Raw genomic sequence first — 21,250 nt, forward strand, 5'->3', positions numbered from 1 at the left:
ATGCTACTTCTTGTTCTCTTTGTTACCCCTAAACCCAGTGCTCTCCAGCTCTGTGTTTTCTTAACTGACCATTAGAGAACTGTTTATAGCTACAGGGTCTCTGGTGGTAGCCTCTTATCACCCCTTGACCCTGCTCCTCTACGCGTCCTGTGTCCCTACTTCTCAAGATGTCTGCTGTTGCACCAGGTCTGTATTTCTGTGTACTACATCCTAGTGTTGGATTGGCAGATATGTCATTCAGTGCAGAGCAACCGCTTGTTACTGCCTGGTATCCACCTAAAGCTAGGGCTCTATCACAAAAAAAAAAAAATATATTAGCCATAGACAACTGAATAATTAGAGAACTTCCTGTCACAGCTAAACCAAGTAAACCAGAAATGCAGGCAGGTCAGGGAGAGCTCAGACAGGGCAAACCTGACCAGCCACAGTCCTGGGGTTCTGCAGACTCATATCAAAGCTTATGGCCTGTTATTAATGCTAGCACTACTGTAGTACAGGACTACACAGTTAAACAGTCCCCTTATGTTCCAGTGCTGTGGTCAAGAGACATTCTTCCTGCGTCAGTGAAAGCAAAGCAACAGCAACAGCAGAAGCAGATGTGATTTATTTTTTTTCTGTTAAAACAATGTGTGACCAACATTATGCTCAGAAACTGTCTCTGCTGTAAATATTGAAGACCAAAATAATGCCAGGGTAAAAGGACCCTGTGAAGGCTCTGGACTCCATAAAATCTGTAGGTAAATCCCTCCATAACCTATAAGGAGCAGATAACTTGGGGGAAAAAAAAACTCAAGCCTACAAAGTCCTGAGGCACCAAGCCCTCAGTTTGCAGGGGCTGGCTCTGTAACCTCTCCTCCCATGTTTATAAATCATGATCTCCAGCTTTGCTAAGTGAGCTGTGAAAACAAAAAATGCTATAAAACAAACTGGAGGAAAACGGTTCCTCCAAAACATAGCTCTGAGCAGCCTAAAGCCATGGTTTATCTTCTATGCCTACATTTTATGTAAAATATGTCTGGCTTAAGGAATGACTTTTGCCAGTCTCCTCCAGGGCTGTGAGAGCATCCTGTGGTTGGCACTGAGGTGGTGGTAGACAGGCACTGGCATGCAGGAGGCTTTGTAGGGCAGCAGGAAGTGACTGGCAGGGTTGGAAGCTCTTCTTCATGCTGGTGGGAAGGTTTCTGAGTAACACAGAGTTTTGTCCTGTAGGCTGGGGACAGCCTCTTGTAATATTGTGTATTATACATTTACATAACAAAAATGAAAGAATGTAATAGCTGAATACATGATATCCTGGTTTTAATAGGAAGGAAGACCACAGCTATGCTATGCAGCCAAACATGTTCTGCAGCCAGACCAAAAATGTGAAGATTGCCTCTCTTTGCCAGCTATTGTGTTTTAAAGCAAGGGGACAACGATTTACAATCCCCACCCGGATCTGTTAAAGCTTGTCTTCCTACAGTGTCAGGGTCAGATGAAATGCAACACTTCCATAACTGGTGTTTCTCCATAGACCGTGTGAAACATCTGAAACCAAGTGCTTGTCACTGGAATGCTTGCCATACCCTAACTTTGACTCATCCAAGACAGATCTGTATCTCCCACCACAGTAGTCATAGCTATCAGCAGAGACATTTCTTAAGTTCCTCTCATTGTGTTATTTGTCAGGCACAACCATTAATGGATCATTAGCTGATAAATGCTACCCAAATCATGTTCCAATGCCACTGGAAGGGCTTACTTCAACTGCTGCCTATACTGTTGTATTTTTATGCTTAGCTTAGGAACTGTGCCATACAGAAGTTACTTGGTTTCTTTTAAACTTAAAGCTATGTTTTTTCTTACAAGTTAAAGGGACAAAAATCAGTCCAGAAAAGGCCTTATAAAAACCTGAACAGAGAGCTGAGAAAAGGACTGGCAGAGAGAGCTCCTGTGAGCAACCTGCAAATCCCTTTCTGTAATTATTTTGGTATCAGGAAAAGATGAGTGCACTTCTCATTCACACAATCAGCATGTGATCCTTTGGAGTGATAACAGGTCATTTTTACCCATTCTATATTGGGTTTGATATTGGGTTTGAGCAACCCCTTCATCCTCAAAGCAATTCATATGAATCTGTGTGGGATTACAGGTCAAGCTAGGTTGACCTCTGCCATATTGTCAATAAAAGTAAGCTATAGTATGACCAGGACTAGCTCTAATTAGTTCTCTGCTCCAGTAACCACAAAACAGTTTGAACCTAGGCTGTAAAACTGCACCATAAGGGCAGATCTGCCTTGTGATTTCTGTGCCAGAGACCTGTGCTGGCTTTAAGCACCATGCCTGGGAGCTGCCCAGCTAGACCAGCTCACATGTATCTCCTTAGCAATAGAGCAGAGCCTTGGTGTAGGGCTTCTTAGTCTCTGTTAACATTCAACATGTTAAACATTCAATCCCCCATCAAGCAACTGCTAACAATTATCTTCACTGGTCACAGTGCGTTAGCCAGGTTTTAAGCAATGAAGCTGCACTGGCATCTTAAGATTTAGTAAAGCTTACCCACTGCTGCTGAAGTCCCACCTGGATCCGTAAACTTGATGATGATCTGCCTGCCTTGACAGAGGGGCATAAACTGAGAAATGTTTTTAGAGTATGCTGCCCCTAGTGTTAAGTGTCGTCTCTTCTGTGTGCAACAATCAGGTATTCACTGGCCAGAGAGAAGCGTCAAGCCAGGGCACTGCTCAACAGCTGTGGAAACCCTTGCTCTAGGCATCGCTCTACAAATCCTGGAGTTACTTGTGCTCCTACACTTAATTACTCCCATTCGCAGCTTCAGCCTTACAACACACATAATTGCTTGTTCTGTGCTTTGCAGCAACACCTGATTACGCATCTGTAGGTCCTATTGCCTAGAGCTAAGTCCAGAGAACAGATGGTCTCCAGCTGTATCATTGTGTGCTACGGTTTCCTCTGTCTTTCTAGAGCTGAACCATGCCTATTCAAGTGGAGTATCTCAGGGTGAGCACAGGGCTGACAGGAAAGTTCTGAGCAACAGGACTTTTCCCACTGAGAACCACTAAGCCGGTCCATAGCACTCTCCTAAAGGGGTGGATTTAGTTATGGTTTTGAAGGTGAGCCATTCTGGACATTATGTAAGAAATGTGATGGGAGCTCATTATTTTTGCCCTCATGTGAAATTCATTGATTATAATAGACTTAGGGTCAGGTGCTATGAAAAAGAAATCCACACTGAATTTAGAAACCCATGGACATGATCTGTCGATTTTGGTGTTACTTTCTGTGATAGAGTGCAGTGTGTTCTCTTCTTGTAGTTGAAGAAAGAAAAACTGCCATTACAGTGCTCAGGCATCATGTCAGGAGCACCCTAGGCATTTCGCCCACTCTCATATAAGACCTGAAAGAAACAAGTCAAGTCATCTCTGGCTTTGATGGGTTACTACAGTGAATACAGCATGGTGGTCAGGAGATATTTTTGGATCACTCCTGACCAGCTGCTATTATAACCTGCAGTCACTGTGCACCCTGGAGCCTGAGCCATTACAGCTTCTCTGTGGGAGAACTTCCACTTTCTAAGGAGGTGCACCACTGTCAGAGCCTTAGCAGACCCTGAGGTTTTGCAATGCTCAGTGGCTCATGCATATTCCAGGAAAAAACACCTCCAAATCTGTCCTTGGTTAAAGTAAGTTTAGTCATACCTGTATATGCAGCTACAGTAATACAAGTGTTTCAGAATTTGAGGTATTTTTCTCAGTGCAGAATGTGTATTTGTAGAATTCATAGAGGGAGGTGCAGCTCCAGTTACAAATGATCATGTTTGCAATTATTTGTTAAAAATGTGTAGAAATAAAAGCATTGGTTTGCTTGTTTTTCCCAGATATCATGAGATGGCATTGAAGGAAGACAGAGAAGGAAGAACAGAGCATCGCATAATTATAACTTTGTTAAAACTGTACATTACAAACCTGAAAAAAAATATTTGGATTTTAACTTGAAATGAACTAATTTGAAACATCCTTAAAACATCCAAACACCCTTACCTCTGCCCTGCAGAGGTGAAATCCCAGAGCCATCCCATTTGTCTTGAGACACACCAAGCATAGAGAGAGAGGAAAAAGGAGAAATAAAGACATTATGGCTCTGAAGCAATTGTTTTTTTTTTATTCTCTTTCTGTCTTTCCTGGGCGTAAGTGCCTACTTGCAGCCCTGAGACACTTCTGTGGTACTGGATTTTACACAGCCACATTCCTTGAATGGGAGTAACTGGCTTACATTTCCTTCTCCAGAAAGTGAGCCAGAAAGAAGCCATTGAATGTACCTTTTGCCCAGCAGCCCAGTGGAGGGAGGCTTTGTCAGTTCCTTGCACTATCTAAGACAATTTCAAGTAATTTTTTCTTTTTGATGCACAGAAAATGCCTCCAGCACAAGGAAGCTCAGGGAAAGGCTGAGCTTTGTGTCCTGGTGTCCCTGATGCCAGACCATTACAACCCCAGCTGTAAGAGGCAGCATCACATGTATGGGACTTGGACACTGTATTATCAAGGTGCATCAGATGCTCAGCGCATCCTTAAAAACAGTTTTCCAAGATTAATTTGATGGAGTGTACTTAGCCTATGCTTAGCTGCAGCTCCTTACAGATCTGCTCATGCAGCAGCTGGTTCCCACCCTCCCTGGTGTGAATGCAACTATCTGAGCAGAAACATAGCTCACTTGAAAAAGTAATCATTATGTGTTATGTGTTATTTTCAGCCCAGATCAGTTCCTCATTTGTCACCTGGACTCCCAAGTGTGATGTCCTTACTTGGCAGTGAAGGGTGGGAATCACAGGCAAAGGGAGAAAGAAGTATATCATCTAGTGTCCTGCATTTTCCTGTGTAAGCATGGAGACCAAGGGATAGATGCATGTAACCCAGGAGGTCACCTAAATTCCCTTTACAGCAGAGGGAAGGACACACAGTTGCACCATATGACCCATTTCATCCTAAAGCAGTCAGAACAAATTGTACCCTAATGTGAACATTGTCTTTAAAGATAATTGCAAGTGCCAAGTGCACATGCAGAGATGTAAAAGCAGATGAGACCAGTCACACTCCTACAGCCTCTCAAGACCTGAAGGCAGTACTGTAAGGGCTCTAGGACCACAGGTAGTAAGGTCCACCTAATTGCTCTGAGCTGCCAAAGTAATTTTGAATGTTTCCCTGACAGAATGTTTCTTGACAGAGTATATTAAAGGATTTTCATGCACTGCCACAGGCTGGGGTCCAGCTGGCTGGGATACAGCTTTGCAGAGAAAGTCCTGGGAGTGTGGATAAGACGCTGACCATAAGCCAGCAGTGCGCCCTTGCGGGAAGGAAGCCAGTGCATCCTGGACTGTATTAGGCTTAGTTTTCCTGGCACGTTAAGGGGGGCCATCCTTCCTCGCTGCCCAACACTGGTGAGGCCCATATGAAGTGCTATGCCTAGTGCTGGGCTTCCCAGTACAGGAGAGACAAGGACATACTAGAGCAACCCGGTACGTGAAGGCTCACAGAGATGACTAAAGCCCTGTAGCATCTGTCATACAAGGAGAGGCTGAGAGAGCTGGGGCTGTTCAAGCTGCAGAAAAAAAGGCTCTGGAGGATTTCATCAGTGGGTGTAAATACCTGATGGGGTATAAAGAAGAGGAGCCAGATTCTTCTCAGTGGTGCCCAGTGCAGGGACAAGAAACAATGGGGACACACTGAAATAAAGGAGATTCCATTTCAGTGCAAGAAAAAAAAAAAATTTGCTGTTCAAACATGGAAAAAAATAATAATTTTGCTGTTCAAATGTGGAGCAGGTTGCCCAGAGATGTTGTGCAGTCTCCGTCCTTGGAGATGCTCAAAACAAGGATATGACCCTGAGCAACCTGCTGAGCAAGAGGCTGGACTAGATGGTCTCCAGAGGTACCTGCCAGTCTCAAGTACTCTTTGATTCTATGACATTTTAAAGACCTGGCATTAAAACACTTTTCCTTCACATTTTCATTGCTGAGAAGCTTTAAGCTTTTCGGGATGTCTCAGTGATACATGAGTAACAGTCATCAAGGTTCGCTTCAGTTAGCTCAGCTTTGAATTTTCTGGGTTCAGAAGAGATGATTTGGGGTTTATGTTTAATTCATACCCTTATCTTGCCAATGAGCAGCTTTATCTCCATTTTAATATATATGTTTGTCTGGAAATGTCTTTGGGCTTTAGAAGTTAGCAAAGAGTTCATAAATAAACGCTGAACAACACCCCTTGCTATTTTTAATGTTTTGCTGTTATGGAGTCTGGTGGTAAAACCACTCAAATTTTTTTAACTTTTAAGGAGAGATGCAGAACAGACCAAAGCAGTCAAAGCACACTGGCCAGCAAAACCACGTTTGCATTGTCAGAGCAGCACAAAACCAGCCAAGCTTTATTTGTATTTAGTTTCCAAATGTCTCATTTCCTTAGCATACTCTGTTATAAAGACCAGTATTTTGTGAGGGGCAGAATAGTTCTGGTTCCTCTTGTTCACATGTCCCTGATTTATTACAGAAAATACAAGCGTTGCAGGTCAACAGTAACAGCCGGACAAGGGAAAAATCCCAGTGGTGAACTACAGTATCATACAAAATACTAAATTAAATAGTCATTGGTTAGGGTGTAATGTTTTGTAGTGTAATGTTATGGACATTTTTTCTTTCCTAAACCTAGTTGACACATAAGATTACTTTATCTTTAAACTACAGCCAAAGTTTGGATGATCTGTGGTTTTGAACTACCAGACTTGTTTGAGATACATTCAAGACTAGGACATGGGATGAAGCTTTTAAAGGCTCTAGATTTGATACAAAAAATGGATTAACAGACCCACAGTTCTTAGAAAGCTCAAGAAGTAAGAGATGGTAGAACATATGCTCAATTTTCCAGCTATCAAGCCTTTCAAGTATCAAAGTTAGGATGCGACAGTCTGGATGGATAGGCATCTAGATGGGCTAAATGCTGATTGTGTGGTCAGGCTCATAGAGCAGTGGTTAATGGGCCGTAATCCACCTGGATACTCTGGAAATCAAGTGCAGGAGTCAGTCCTGGGACCTGTCCACTTAACTATGTTTACTGAGGACCTGGAGGAGGTGGTGGAGTCTGCTCTCATGAAGTTTGCATACAACATCAAACAGGGGACAGGAGCTACCCAATATGCTCAAGGCTTGTGCTATCATTCAGAGACACCTGGCAAGGCTGGAAGAATGGGCCAAAATAACAAATTCAGCAAAGGCAAATGTATAAGTTCTGTATGTGAGGCGAAATAGTAGGATCATAACAGGATAATCCAGGTTGGATGGGACCTCAGTCTGTGTCCCTGTGAGCTGGTGGGAACCAAGAAACACAGCAAGGCTCTCCAGCAACAGTGGGCAGCTCTGCAGCAGAGAGTTCCCCGCCACCAGGCAGGTGTCATTGCCCTGAGTCCTACAGCTGGGATCCAGGTCTGTGCTGCAGTCTTCATGAACCCAAATGTTGCAGATTCTCTGTACTGTAACTTTTACCTCCACAGGGACTCTGTAAATTAGTCGACTTGCACTGACTTCAGAGTTTTTGTCTTGGATGAATGTGGCTTTTATCCACATCCTTTTTTCTGCAAAATTGTTGATTTGGTAGCTGATGAATGCCTGTGCCATGATGCCCTGCCAGTTGCATTTGGGCTGGTGAAGGATCAGTAGGTTATTTCTCCTCTGGGAGGTGGCACTCAACTCATGAGCTGCAGCCTCGCTGGCTCAGGGTACAGCCTCAGCCACCTTTCCAGGCTGAGTTTGTAGTGGATCCTTCAAATCCAAAGCAGGCAGCATGATAAACTTAAGTTTGGATAAAACTTAAGTCCCCCTGTTCGTTTCAGTGCAAGTCCAAAGCAGCATCCATGTTGACTTCAAAGACATCAGGACAGATTGAAAAGTCCTCAAAATATAAATGTTTCCAGTGACAGCTGTCCATGATTTATAAACCATTCTCCATCCACACTGACAACTAGCACATGAATAATAAGGAATACACTTAAGACAAACCATTTTGTACAATTGCTGTTTCCTCAGATGGTCATATTATGTTACTCAGAAATGTAGTCTATTCTGTTGCTCAAGTCTGCTCTGTTTGTGTTAACACAAATGACTACTTTTGTCACCAGTTGGCTAAACTAAAGCAGAGCTTGGGAAACACATTTCCTGAGCTAATGGTAGGAACAAATAGCCACAAAAGAGTGAACTATTTACACGTTTCTCCTTTGGGATACAAAGTTCAGAATAATTACTGCAAACACAAAAGATGCTGTACTAGAGTTTAAATTAAAAACAAAAACAATATAAAATACACACAATAGTTTTGAGTTTGAAAAACAGAAACATTCTTTTTTGCCACATAGGCTAATAACTGGTTTTAATGTGATGCATTTCTACACTAAAGCAATTTATCTCAAACATTTTTTTTAGTAAAAACTTAAACTCTGAGGGAAATATTCCACACTCCATTTTGTATGGTTTTTCAATTGTTGGTTAGCAATTTAACCCTGATTTTGGTTAGGAAGTGCTGTGGACTCTTCTGTCATTGGATACCCTAGGAAGGCTGTGTCTGATTACCCAGACACACCTTAGGGCACTGTCTGCATGGAGCTTTATTGGTAATGTGTATCACATTGGCATTCACCATGTATGATCAGTTGTAGAGATGTTTTGCTCTTCTTATTCCTTATATCGCTCTGACAAGTGGAAGAAGACATTTTAGTCAGGCTGTAGAAGGGTCTTAAGGCTTCTTCAGACACACACCCGCACATGGGTACACCCTGTCACTCTGCAGATGCAGAGACATTTGGGAAAGGGACAACAAAAAAAAGCTCTAAAGGGCAGGAAGGTATTCTCCTGACAAAACCTCAAGTAAACATCAAATGCACATAGAGTTATTGCACAGCTTTACCCATGGATGAAGCAAAATCATTTGAATGATCCCTTGGGAAGACAGCTCCTCCCTCCCAGTACTAACCTGGCTGTTGATAGCCAAGGCAGCATACGAGTTTTCTTTATGTTATATGAAAAAGGGGAAATACAACCTTCCTTCCATGGAGGTCTGGAGATGTAGGAAAAGGTCCAAGGGTGCTGGTTTTTCTTCCAAAAAGAGGACAAAACAATTGTCTCAAACCAATTGCCTCCTACTTAAATTCCACTGACGTGAAGAACTAGGCCTATTTTCTTGGTAGGGACATCAGGACTATGACACTTTAAAAAGAATTGAAATCTCTCCATTAAAACCTGAAAGGAACTAATTGATTCGTAAGAGAATGGACATTTAGCAAGCTGCAGGAAATAAGAGTCAATACATAACAGACATCAATAGTTACTCATTATACTGGAGCAAGATTAAAGTCTCCATGGCATTGGTATTCTGAATAAACAGTAGCAAATCAATTTGACTAAAGGTATGACTGTTTTTTCCTTTACTAGTCTGAGCTGTACTGTCTATCTAACAGCTAAATAACTAAGGTATAAACCTTATGAAATTTCTGAAACAAGGAGGATATTCATCGACTTTTAGTGAGAAGACTTGGTTGCATTTTCTTTTACAGACATTTCACCTCATGAATATTTAAGCAATTGCCATAGAAAGGATAAGGAAAATAAAATGAAAGGTTGCCATATAATTGTGATCCACTGAGAACAGGTAGATGAGGAAAAAGGAAAAGTAATTACAGTATATTAAGCATCTTCCTTTACTGCCACGCATTTGACTTGAACATTTACAGCATGTCAGAAGCAAAGAAAATACAGTAACTGTCACAGCACTGATACTGTATTTGGGAATGTTGAAAAGTACATAATAGGGCATTTGTCAGCTAGGAGCAATACTTTCAGCAAGAATTATTGATGTTAACTACCATATGGTAGCTTTTTTAACACATAACCTAATCTGTGCTTCAGATTTTGAGCATATCCCAGACTACTCTCTTTGCAAAGTACCATACTGCCACAGGTCCTCACAGGGGAGGAACCAGCCTCAGGCTCTCTCCCCATTCTGCTTCCAGGAGGTCTGGCTGGTGCCTTCAAACAGTCCTTATTAGTGTCATGGCTATCATCATGCTCTTTCAGCACAGTGTAATTCAGCCCATTAGTAATTACAGTTCAGCACAAAAGGGTCCTCAAAACAGCTACCTTTCTTACAAATCTCTTAGTTAAAATCAGTTTTAACCATATGTTCCTGGTGCTTGCACATGATCTGTATTGTTTGAGTACTTTGAATAAAATTCTGGGTCTGGCTCTATGATTGGCTAACTTCAACTGGAAAGTTGTCTTCCAGAAACCCCCCCTCACCCCAGTTTCTGTCAAATGCCCTATTACCTGTGATATCTTTCATGTGGTAACCTGATGGCTGATCATGAAATCTATATTTCCACCAATTTTCCCATATTTACAGAATGTTTTGTAGTTCCAAAGTGGCTTATCTCATCTTAAACACAATCTTGTCTTGATTGCGGGAAAGGAAAGGGCTGATTAGCTGTTTTCTTCCTAACAAAGTACAAATGATGATAAATGATAATTGAAGTTGTGATTACCAAAGAAAGGATAATATACTGGAAGCCTGAATGTTGCTTCCCATAGAAATGCAAAAGGAAGTAAATCTCTTAGAATACGAATTAGTTTTCTTGTAAATCACGTATTTTTACATTTTGTGTTAGTTTTTATATTTCTCTTTATTAGATGTATGCTAAGAATGCTTAGCTGTAACAACTTAAATAATTGCTGCAATCATTGTACCAGACTTATTTGGTTTAAGACCAGCTACCTGGACTTGCAAAGTGTTCAACACTGTCCCACACAACAGCCTTATCTCTAAATTGGAGAGACATCAATTTGATAGGTGGACCACTCAATGGATAAAGAACTAGCTGGATGGCCGCACACAAAGAGTTGTGATCAATGGTTCAATGCCCGGCTGGAGACCAGTAGCGAGTGGTGTCCCTCAGGGACCGGTGTTGGGGCCAGTCTTGTTTAACATCTTCGTCGCTGACATGGACAGTGGGATTGAGTGCGCCCTCAGCAAGTTTGCCGATGACACCAAGCTGTGTGGTCTGGTTGATACGCTGGAAGGAAGGAATGCCATCCAGAGGGACCTTGACACGCTTGTGAGGTGGGCTGATGCCAACCTTATGAAGTTTAACCATGACAAGTGCAAGGTCCTACACCTAGGTCGGAGCAATCCCAGACACAGCTACAGGCTGGGCAGAGAAGAGATTCAGAGCAGCCCTGTGGAGAAGGACTTGGGGGTGTTGGTCGATGAGAAAATATGAGCTGGCTTCAGTGTGAGCTCACAGCTCAGAAAGCCAACCGTATCCTGGGCTGCATCAAAAGGAGTGTGACCAGCAGGTCAAAGGAGGTGATCCTGCCCCTCTATTCTGCTCTCGTGAGACCTCACTTGGAGTATTGTGTGCAGTTCTGGTGTCCTCAACATAAAAAGGACATGGAACTGTTGGAACAAGTCCAGAGGAGGGCCACGAGAATGATCAGGGGACTGGAGCACCTCCCATATGAAAATCGGCTGAGAAAGTTGGGGCTGTTCAGCCTGGAGAAGAGAAGGCTGCGTGGAGACCTCGTAGCAGCCTTCCAGTATCTGAAGGGGGACCTATAGGGATGCTGGGGAGGGACTCTTCATTAGGGACTGTAGTGACAGAACAAGGGGTAACGGGTTAAAACTTAAACAGGGGAAGTTTAGACTGGATATAAGGAGGAAGTTCTTTCTTGTAAGGTGGTGAGGCACTGGAATAGGTTGCCCAGGGAGGTTGTGAATGCTCCATCCCTAGCAGTGTTCAAGACCAGGCTGAACGAAGCCTTGGGTGATATGGTTTAGTGTGAGGTTTCCCTGCCCATGGCAGGGGGGTTGGAACTAGATGATCTGAAGGTCCTTTCCAACCCTAACTATTCTATGATTCTAAGATCCCAAGGAATATTAAGCAACAGAACATGTCTTCCATTCTTCTGTCTTTGCAGACAAATAGCAGTATTGCCCTGTGTTTACTATCATCAGTAAGAAAAAGTTTTTCTTCTACTTTTTCACTACATCAGATTTCTCTGAAAATGTCATACAGCTAGTCCTCTGGTTTTATTCAGTGAATTTGGGGTCAAAATTCTTTGGGCAGGTCAGACAAAAATCAGTATCCCACCTTTCAGTTTTTATCACTGTGAGCTCACTTTTTACTAGCATTGTAAAATGATTTACAAACATCTAATTTTTCTATATTTGAGTGTCTTCTTCCTTCTGACCAGAACTGACATGAACTACAACTTCCACTTGGTAGAATGCATACTGTCTCTCTTTGCTTGTTTCCATAAAGAATAATTTAATCGACTCCAGTCAGACAAATCAAATAAGCTTAAAAAAAACCCTAAATAATCCATTACGGAAGCTGTAATGGCCTGATATGAATCCTTCCCCATCTCACTTTGTCATCATTCTTATAGCTCTCCCAGCATAGCTGTACTCATAATTGTCTTCTCTCTGTGCTTCTCTGTGCTCTTGGATGTCCTGCAACCTAAGGCTCTGCAGAGGCAGAAACAGGAGCATCATTTTAATGGTGGTGCTGTTTGAGAGTCCCCCTCCTTGTGGAGGCTCCCAAGAGCTGCCAGCAGAGAAGGATTGTCAGAGAGAGGGAGGGTGGGTCAAGATTAAATTTTAGGACCATATACATGCTGGTCGCTCACTTTCGTGTTCTATCCTTATCTTTTCTCTCTTCTTCTTACTAAAATGAAGGCATTACAACCCCTTCCCACAACCGTGCAAAAGCATTAAACTGCAGCTTTTTTGCCCTAATTAGCTGGAGGAACTGCTGGATAACGCATACTCTTAGTTCCTAGTAGTTCAGGATCAAACCTTCATTGGTTTTATACCACTATGCAGATGAGCTACACTGTTAATTGGTTAATGGCTAAAGAGCTGTTAAAATTTTTGTAGCTGATATAGAGCATGGCTGTCTGGGAAGGTAGCATGTCCTGTAAAGTTACAGGACAGACAGGAACACATAACAGTACCTATTAATGTGTAATGAAATTCTAACTATTTCCATAACTTTACAAACTTGTATGTGTTGAGGTTTGTTTTATAATGCTCTGTGGGTTTCATTCTGTGCCTTCCCCATTGTTTTACTAGTTCTTCTTCCTCAAAACACAATTTCTATACTGGTTTTAGTGCACAAGAACTAACTTTATTGTATCAACCACTTCCTCCCCTTCTTTCTTTTAATTTAAATAAGCCATTCTTTAGCTAAATCATGTGAGAGTAAGAAAACAGGAGACAGCATTCAGTCTTTGGCCAGAAGCGGACAACACAAGGGAAGGATTTGGAAAGAACTGTGTCAAGTATTGTCTTGTGAGCCTTAGGCTGCCTTACTTTTTAATTTTTTTATTTTATTTTTTTTTCAGAAGGAACTTTCTTATTAGTCACTAACAGAACCCAAACACCCAAGACTGGAAAATAATACCTTATTACAAGTTTCAGTCAAGTTAGGAAAGATATAAACTCCTTCAAACTGGGGCATAAAGGTGGAAGTGTCAGACCTACTTTAGAGCAACACTGCCAGATGATTTGATAGATCCATTACAAATTCTGCTTACATTATTCTAAGCAAAGATTGTATCCAGGGGCTGTTCCTTGGCAACATTATTTCATTCCTTATCTCACTGATTCTTTTCATAGCATACAGTGAGGGATTTATTAGTAATGCATCAGATTTCCTGGCAAGGTATGGTCCAACAATTGCTGTGCGTTTTTCTCTTCCTTCCATATAACCTTCTTCCTTTATCACTTTGGCACTCTGCTGCCTGGGTAACTTCAATGGAATATTTCTGATTTCAGTTACCCGGAATAGCATATATTATAGAAAAATAGATTGGAAACTTTGGTATTTTCTTACAGTGTAATTCTCTGAAGGTAAAACCTTATTGTGGTGTACCTTACTTGTTTTTCATTTCCTTAGAGTCATACAAAAGAGTCAGTTCTTATGTCTTGCTATCTTTGGCTTTGGTGAAAAATATAATAGGGCATTGAGTGAACAATAGGATGAAAACACAAAGGGACAAAAAAAGGAAATGAAAACTCAAGTTACCAATATATGAATAGCTTTGGGTTTACTTTAAGATGATGAAAGTGATCTGGAACACACTTCTTGAAAATGTGAGTATACCCAGGTGTCTCCCAACCATGCAGGAGCTTACACAGGATCTTTAGCCTGAGAACTTGCTTCGTTCTCCTCACCCCATCCCCACCATTGTGGCTTAGTAGAGATTACTTCCTCTCTCAGATTTCTTGGAATAACTTCTTGTGCAATCTCTAGCTAGTCTAACAGTGTCAAAGCAATACCAGTTAAGGTTTATTTAATACTACACTTTTTCTGAGCAACATGATTTTGAAATGAGTTCAAGCAAAAATATGTGAGCAGTTGGGTGAGTGACTCTAAGGAGAGTGAGAATGCTCAGTCCAAGAACTCATGAGTCCAAAACAAGGTGTGCGACTGCACCAGGGGAAGATCCACCTCAATAGCATGTGTCCATGAATCTGACCAACAGTTCAGGCTGTGGAGTGAAAGGCAGGAATCCCACAGGCAGCCATGACCCAACAAGTGTTTATTTCCAAATAAACTTGTTATTACAAATACCAAATAATAAGATCCCTTAACCCAGGATCTCACAGACACTGCAGCCTCTTTTTGGTAGAGCTAGTTAGGCAAGTGCAGCTCCTCATTATAAGTGCTTTTTGAAATGTTGATTTTATGTTCCATTTGCAATGCCTGTTCTCTCTGCAGTTGGAGGTAGCAGCTGTAGCTGGCTGCATAATTTTTGGAAGTGACATCTCCAACATAGAAGAGCTTATAAAACATAAACAAAGGAAAATAACTTAAAACAGTGTAAAGAGGCGATTCGAGTTTTCATTTACAGAAGAAGGATATGACAAAACTGTGCCTTGGGCAGCCACTTCATGATATCTGTTGGGCACTCAATCAAGACTCCATGGAGAGGTATCAAGATCTCATTTTCATGGGATGAAGCCAGGAGTATTTATGTGGCCATTAGTGATGATCATTCAACTGAAAACTCTCTGCTAAAAGTCTAAACTTGGAGACCGTTAGGAAGCTTCCCCAGCTCAACTTACAGGAATAGCCTTTTCTAGCAAGCAGCAAGTTAGTGTTTTTATAGTGACTCAAACACTACCTTTATATCATATGATTAGCTTCATCATATGAAGATAAGCTTCAGCTACCAGCATCAGATACAAGCTTTACCCAAGCTCAGCTGTATTTGGATTAGGTTTTAAACTGGGTTCTATCAGAACTGTAATCTTGATTCTCTGAGAACCATTTACTCATAGACATTGTGTCACTGGCTCCAGACATACTGCTCATCCTGTGGAGCTCTGCTTGCTGTGAGTAATGATCCACTGTCATTATTTCATTTCCTCTGATATTTAGAAGAAAATGTAATTGTCTTATTTTAATCTACATTTCTGCTGTAGCAGTAAAACAGAAGCAGCAATTAAGACCATGACTCAAAAACAAGAGCACAAATATTTACAAATGCTGATCTTTGTTTTTTTCCTGGCTCTGTGGAAGCCACCCACAAGGAGGGACTATTACTACTAGCTGATCTTCCCTAGGCAGAAGCAGGCAGAGCAGAATATTGAGTGATTTCAATGTGACAGGGTGCTTACAGCTCTGAACTTGCTTTGTTCTTGCATCACACAGGTATGTCACCAAAGGAAGGAAATTTCAGCATCCTAAAGACAAACCCAAAGAAATATACATCCAGTTTGCATGTTACAATAGTTGAAGCACAGCATTATCAAAACTGTGTTAATCACAGCATAGTTATCACTTGAAATACATTAAAGATCTGCCAGAACAATAGGATCTTGAGCAGTGACATTTTAATACTTTTTATGTGCAAGCAGATTTTGCTAGTCATTCTGCACAGATTGAGAAGCAAACTGGGAAAAGAGGTCAGAAATGCACTAATTCTGAAACCATCCTCTCTTTCAGTTCAGACAGAGGGATATGTACTGCACTGGCAGGCAGAGCAGAAGAAAAAGCCAACAGCCATTACTGTGCTGTTGTTCAAATTAGTAAACTCTCAGTTTCTCTCATTTCACAGTGGCCAGTACTAGACAACACCAGCAGGAAAGTCTAGAAACCAGGCAGCCCCAGCAGCTGTTAGCTAGAGAACATATTCCCCCAACAGAACTCGTGCTGCTGTTTGTGAGCTGGTGGCTTCGGCCAACCCATCAGCAGGCCATGAGCAGCAAGATGGACCTTGGTGCCAGAAAATGTATTTGACAGTTGCACTGACAGAGCAGTTTGTGAGGGTGTGCTGTGAGTGGCTCACTAAAAAATTCTGTTTTAAAAGAACTGCCAAAAAATCCCAGTGATTGCGTGGCTAAATAGGGAATTGCTGGGTATGCTCAAGTGGAAGAGGAGAGTTTACAGGTCATGGAAGGAAGGGCTGGCCACTTGGGAAGAGTATAAGGCTGCTGCTAGAGGATGTAGGAAAGCTGCTAGGATGACTAAGGCCTCCTTGGAATTAAAGCTGGCGACAGGGGTCAAGGACAGCAGAAAGAGCTTTTTCAAATACATGGCAGATAAAACTAACACCAGAGGCAATGTAGGCCCGCTGATGAACGGGGCAGGTGCCCTGGTGACAGAAGATACAGAGATGGCAGAGTTACTGAATGCCTTCTTTGTCTCTGTCTACTCTACCGGAGGCAGTCCTGAAGAGTCCTGTACTGCTGAGACCTCAGATGAAGATAGGTCAATGGAGCGGTCTGCCTTAGTCGATGAGGAATGGGTTAAAGACCAGTTGAGCAATCTGGACATCCATAAATCCATGGGTCCAGATGGGATGTACCCGCGGGTGCTGAGGGAACTGGCTGAGGTCATTGCTAGCCCGCTCTCCATCACCTTTACCAAGTCTTGGGAAACGGGAGAGGTGCCTGAGGACTGGAGGAAAGCAAATGTCACTCCTGTCTTCAAAAAGGGCAAGAAGGAGTACCCAGGTAACTATAGACCGGTTAGCCTCACCTCCATTCCTGGGAAAGTGATGGAACACCTTATCCTTGGTGCCATCTTAAGGCATATCAAGGATAAGAGGGTTATGAGGGGCAGTCAGCACGGCTTCACCAAGGGGAAGTCATGCTTGACCAATCTCGTAGCCTTTTATGAGGAAATAACACGGTGGATGGATGATGGCAGAGCGGTGGATGTGGTCTACCTTGACTTCAGCAAAGCGTTTGACACGGTCTCCCACAGCATCCTTGCGGCTAAATTGAGGAAGTGTGGTCTGGATGATAGGGTAGTGAGGTGGACTGTGAACTGGCTGAAGGAGAGAAGCCAGAGAGTTGTAGTCTATGGGGCGGAGTCTAGTTGGAGGCCTATATCTAGTGGAGTGCCTCAAGGGTCGGTACTGGGACCAGTATTATTTAATATATTCTTCAATGATTTAGATGAGGGAATTGAGTGTACTATCAGCAAGTTTGCTGATGACACTAAGCTGGGAGGAGTGGCCAACACACCAGAAGGCTGTGCTGCCATCCAGAGAGACCTGGACAGGCTGGAGAGTTGGCCGGGGAATAACTTGATGAAATATAACAAGGGAAAGTGTAGGGTCCTGCATCTGGGCAGGAACAACCCCAGGTTCCAGTATAGATTGGGAAACGACCTGTTAGAGAGCAGTGTAGGGGAGAGGGAGCTGGGGGTCCTGGTGGACGACAGGGTGACCATGAGCCGACACTGTGCCCTTGTGGCCAAGAAGGCCAATGGCATCCTGGGTTGTATTAGAAGGGGGGTGGTTAGTAGGTCAAGAGAGGTTCTCCTTCCCCTCTACTCCGGGTGGTTAGCAGGTTAAGAGAGGTTCTCCTTCCCCTCTACTCAGCCCTGGTGAGACCTCATCTGGAATATTGTGTCCAGTTCTGGGCCCCTCAGTTTAAGAAGGACAGGGACCTGCTGGAGAGAGTCCAGCACAGGACAACTAAGATGATTAAGGGAGTGGAGCATCTCCCTTATGAGGAAAGACTGAGGGAGCTGGGTCTCTATAGTTTGGAGAAGAGGAGATTGAGGGGTGACCTTATTAGTGTATATAAATATATAAAGGGGGAGTGTCACGAGGATGGAGCCAGGCTCTTCTCAGTGGCAAACAATGATAGGACAAGGGGAAATGGGTACAAACTGGAACACAAGAGGTTCCACTTAAATTTGAGAAGAAACTTCTTCTCAGTGAGGGTGACGGAACACTGGAACAGGCTGCCCAGGGAGATTGTGGAATCTCCTTGTTTGGAGACATTCAAAACCCGCCTGGACACGTTCCTGTGTAACCTTATCTAGGCGTTCCTGCTCCGGCAGGGGGATTGGACTAGATGATCTTTTGAGGTCCCTTCCAATCTCTAACGTACTGTGATACTGTGATACTGTGATAGCAGCACTCCTGAGAGGTGTCCCTGATTGCAGCATATGGGCTGAGAAAGACCAGCTAAGGCTCTTTATCAACATGCTGTATCACTGAAGGGCACTATGCCCTTAGGTAATTGAAACATCAGGACACTTTTCAGGCTGCAGGACTAATTTCTGCCCTGTCTGTATGTTCTTTACGGCTTTATTTTGTTCTCTGTAAGAGGCTAGAAGCACTGCCAATCACTGCCGTGGCTTGTTTCAAATCGGTGAGTACAGGTAAAGCCTGCCCACAACTCCTTGCTCTTGAAAATGTAAAGGCTGGAAAAATCTACTGCACCCAGATGACCACAAACTACTTTCTTTCTCATATCTAGCCCAAGAAAATGCAAAAATTACTTCCTCCCCCTTCCTTTTTGGGGCCCAATTCTTTGTCTAACAGCTGCTGACCTGGCCAGCATTTGGATTATAATGAATGAACTTTCAGTGCCATAACTGGCTGGAAAAAAAGTCCTGTTACACACTCCCACTGTAATGGTGCTGTGTGAGTCTCTTCCTGGATCCCCAAAGGGATTATGAAGTTCTGCAAAATTCCTGTAGGCAAGAGATAAAACCTATGTCTGTAGACTGGTTTATTCCACTGTATAAAAATGACTAGGAGATAGACAGAATACCAGGTAAGGAAAATAGTGCCTTCCCTAGGCTGGATTCAGAGTTGAAGAAAGTGATTAGCAGTGAACACTTAGTGGCTGTTGAGAAAGACTTCGGTCTCTTCAGAGATCTTTCACAGATCTCATGGGATACGGCACAGGATAGAAGGTCCATGGAGGTTGGTTGATATTCAAAAATCCCTTGGTCCAAGCTCAAGAATTATTCATCCCAATCAAATCTAGCAAAGTTAGCAGAAGGCCAGCATGGATGAGCAAGGAGCTTCTGACAAAACTCAAATGTAAAACAAAAAAAGCAGACAGGAGGTGGAAGCAGGTACAGGGGACCCAGGAGGAATAAAGAGACACTGTTTGATTGTATAGGGTTGGGGGCAGGAAAGCCGAAGCCCAGAGAGCTGAATCAGATGAGTCAGCCAAAGGACAGCTCAAAGGGCTTCTACAGGTCTATAAGCATTAAAAGAAAGACATAGGGAAATGTGGGTCCACTGCTAAGTGCAGTAGGGATCCTGCGACAAAGAGCATGGAAAAGCCCGAAGTATTCAATGTCACCTTCAGCTTTTCCTTTATTAGGAAGACCAGCCTTCAGGAACTCCAGACCATTGAGACTAGGGCAAGTCTGGAGAAAGGAAGTATTACCCTTGGTGGAGGAGAATCAGATCAGGGTATTGGCTTATGTAGTTGTCACTGGCCACTCTCGGTTATTTTTGAAAGGTCATGGTGCTTGGGAGAGTTACCTAAGGGCTGGAAAGAAGCAACTGTCATTTCCATCTTAAAGAAGGCCAAGGAGAAGGACACAGGGAGCTACAGTCTGGTCAGCCTCACCTTGATCCCTGGTAAGGTGATGGAGCAACTAATCCAGGAAACAATTTGCAGTGTGTCTTTAACATGGATTTACAAATGGGAAGTCATCTTTACTAAACCTGACAGCCTACAGTGACTGGCTTGGTGGGTGAGGTGAGAGCAGTGGGTGCTGTTTAACTCAACTTCAGAAAGGTTTTCAAAACTGTTTCCCATAATATCCTCATAGACAAGCTGACAAAGCATGGGTTAAATAAATAGACAGTGAAGTGGACTGGAAACTGCCTGAACTGCTGTGCTCAGGAGTTTTTGATCAGCAACACAAAGTCCAGCTGGACAAAGTTCACTAGTGGTGTGTTGCAAGGGTTGATACTGGGGTCAACACTGTATAACATATTCATTAACAACCTGGAAAGAGTGCACCCTCAGCAAGTTTGTAGATGATACAAAACTGGAAGGAGTGTCTGATGATTGTGCTGCCATTCAGAGTAGTCTCAAAGACTGGAGAAATGGAGCAATAGGAATCTCAGTTGCCACAGGATGGTTAAGGTTGGAAAGGACTTCTGGACATCCCCCCGCACACACACTCAAATAAGGTCACCTAGACCATGTTCAGATGGTCCAGAACCACCATTCTGTGTTTAGGTAAACATATGCTATACGCTGCTATCAAGGCTGAGATGTGGACTCAATGGAAACTTGGTTTGACTTAATATCCACTTGCCCACTCACCTGGGTCACTTTACAGAATTTTCCCCTATATAATACTAAGAAGGATATGTTCTGCTGAAAGTTCATTTCCTTCATTTGTCCCATAATAGAGACTTTCTCCAGTTATAAATGGTGCACTCTATCTAATTATACCCTTACATTATACATAATTTAGATGCTATGAACTTTATGATAGGCTCATCTTGCCACCTGACAGCTTTCTGAACTTGTTCAGTAGGTGCTTTTGAAACAGCAGGGGTGTGGCTGCTCTGTGGAGGTGAAACCTGGTCTAACAGTGAGACAGTGTTAACATCAGTGGTACCAGTATGTGGTGGAAAACCAGCTGTCTGCAAAATTACATGCAGGGACATTGCAACCAAGAGCAAATAAAAAATGTACATGCCAGCACTTCAGTAGCTGCTGGTGGGATGCTACAAAGACAACAAAGGACAGAACTGAGCTTGGAGTACAGCCTTGTATCTCTGCAATCAGAGTCTAAGTGAGAGTCAGTCTCCAATTCCTTAGGTGTAGTAGTAGCATCCCTACAGTGGACATAATCCATGGCGTTTTTGAGAAAAGCAATACATACATTTTATTAAAAAAAAATTAAAAAAAGGGATCTGCAAGTTTAAACATAA

This window comes from Neopsephotus bourkii, unplaced genomic scaffold (assembly GCF_033783945.1).
Source record: "Neopsephotus bourkii isolate Nb327-2 ecotype Australia unplaced genomic scaffold, CSIRO-AGI_Nbou_v1 NB_1630, whole genome shotgun sequence".
Taxonomy (NCBI): domain Eukaryota; kingdom Metazoa; phylum Chordata; class Aves; order Psittaciformes; family Psittacidae; genus Neopsephotus; species Neopsephotus bourkii.